This window comes from Cyprinodon variegatus, unplaced genomic scaffold, assembly GCF_000732505.1.
Source record: "Cyprinodon variegatus isolate N-32 unplaced genomic scaffold, C_variegatus-1.0 Scaffold1884, whole genome shotgun sequence".
Taxonomy (NCBI): Eukaryota; Metazoa; Chordata; class Actinopteri; order Cyprinodontiformes; family Cyprinodontidae; genus Cyprinodon; species Cyprinodon variegatus.
Genome location: NW_015152337.1, coordinates 25821 through 27922, shown reverse-complemented (window position 1 = coordinate 27922; position 2102 = coordinate 25821).

The window sequence follows — 2102 nt, the reverse complement described above, 5'->3', positions numbered from 1 at the left end:
TATATATATATATATATATGTGTGTGTGTGTGTGTGTGTGTGTGTGTGTGTGTGTTTCTTGCCTGCGTTGGATAAATTCAGGTTCAGGATTTTATTTGGCTTTAATCCCTGCAGTAGGAAACTATGGAAGCAAATCGTTACCATACTTCAAATGAAAAGGCATTTTCAAATTTTACATTTCAAATTTAATTTTGGTATGCATTTGCTGAGGTACATTTTGAAAAATAAAATTCAAAAGCATTTCCAGATATCCTTTTTCATTTTAAGAATGTGGCTGCATTACTTGACTCACAAATAAAATTAGTAATCAATCATCCGATTTGAATTTTAATATTCTTCTTCAAGACTGCTCATCCTTTTACTTAATTAAAATAAAAATTAAAAAAAAGACATTTGAGATTTATTTTCAAAATGTACCCCAGCAAATACATACCAAAATTCAATTTGAAATGTAAAATTGGAAAATTAACAACCATTTCTGGAAATCCTTTTTCATTTTAAGAATGTGGCTGCATTACTTGACTCATAAATGAAGTTAGTAATCAATCATTCTATTTGCATTTTTCTCTTTAACAATGCTCATTCTTTTACCTAATTAAAAGGAAAAAGAAAAAGACATTTGCTGTGGTTGGTCCATGGCTGGTCCTTGGTTGGCCCTTGGCTGCTCTTTGATTGGTCCTTGGTTGACCCTTGGCTGCTCTTTGATTGGTCCTTGGTTGACCCTTGGCTGGTCCTTGATTCGTCCTTGGTTGGTAATTGGTTTATCCTTAGCTAGTCCTTGGTTGGTCCTTGGCTGGTCCCTGGTTGGTCCCTGGGTGGTCCTTGGCTGATACTTGATTCGTCCTTGGTTGGTCCTTAGCTTGTCCTTAGCTGGTCCTTGGTTGGTCCCTGGCTGGTCCTTGGCTGGTCCTTGGTTCGTCCGTGGTTGGTCTCTTGCTCATTCTTGGCTGGTTCTTGATTGGTCCTTGTTTGGTCTATGGCCGGTCCTGGGCTGATCCTTGATTGGTCCTTGGTTGGTGCATGGCTGGTCCTTGGCTAGTCCATGGTTGGTCCTAGGATTTTCCTCAGATGGTCATTGGTTGATCCTTGGCTGGTCCTTAGCTTACCCATGGCTGGTCCTTCGCTGCTCCTTGGTTGGTCCTTAGCAAGCACTTGGCTGCTCCTTCATTGGTCCATGGCTGCTCCTTGGTTGGTCCTTAGCAAGCACTTGGCTGCCTCTTGATTGGTCCTTGAATGCTCCTTGATTGATCCTTGATTGCTCCAAGGCTAGTCCTTGGTTTGTGCATGGGTAGTCCATTGCTGATCCGTGCTTTTCCTTGGATGGTAATTGGCTGGTCCTTGGTTTTTCCTTGGTTGGTCCTTAGCTTGCCCTTGGCTGCTCATTGTCTGGTCCACAGCCAGTCCTGGACTGATCCTTGGCTGGTGCATGGCTGGTGCATGGCTGGTCCATGGCTGGTCCTAAGCTTTTCCTTGGTTGGTATTTAGCTGGTCCTTTGTTGGTCCTTGGCTGCTCCTTAATTGATCCTTGGTTGGTCCTTGGCTGTTCCTTGGTTGGTCCTTGGCTGGTTCTTTGTTGGTCCTTGGTTGGTCTGTGACTGGCCCTTGGCTTGTTCTTTGTTGGTCCTTGGCTGGTCCTTGGTTGGTCCTTGGCTGGTCCCCAATTTCATTGACTAGTGCATGGCTGGTCCTTGGTTGGTCCTTAGAAAGCACTTGGCTGCTCCTTGATTGATCCTTGGTTGGTCCATGGCTGGTCCTTGGCAGGTCCTTTGTTGGTCCTTGGCTGGTCCTTGGTTGGTCCTTGTTTGGTAATTGGCTGGTCCTTGGCTGGTCTTTGGCTGGTTCTTTGTTGGTCCTTGGTTGGTCCGCAACTGGTCCATGGCTGGTCCTTGGCTGGTGCATGGATGTTTCCTTGGCTAGTCCATGGCTGGTCCTAAGCTTTTCATCGGATGATCATTGGTTGATCCTAGGAGGATCCTTGGCTGGTCCTTAGCTTGCCCTTGACTGGTCCTTGATTGGTCCACAGCCGGTCCTTGGCTGGTCACTGGTTGGTCCTTGGCTGGTCCTTGGCTGATCCTTGGTTGGTCCTCGGTTGGTCCTTAGCT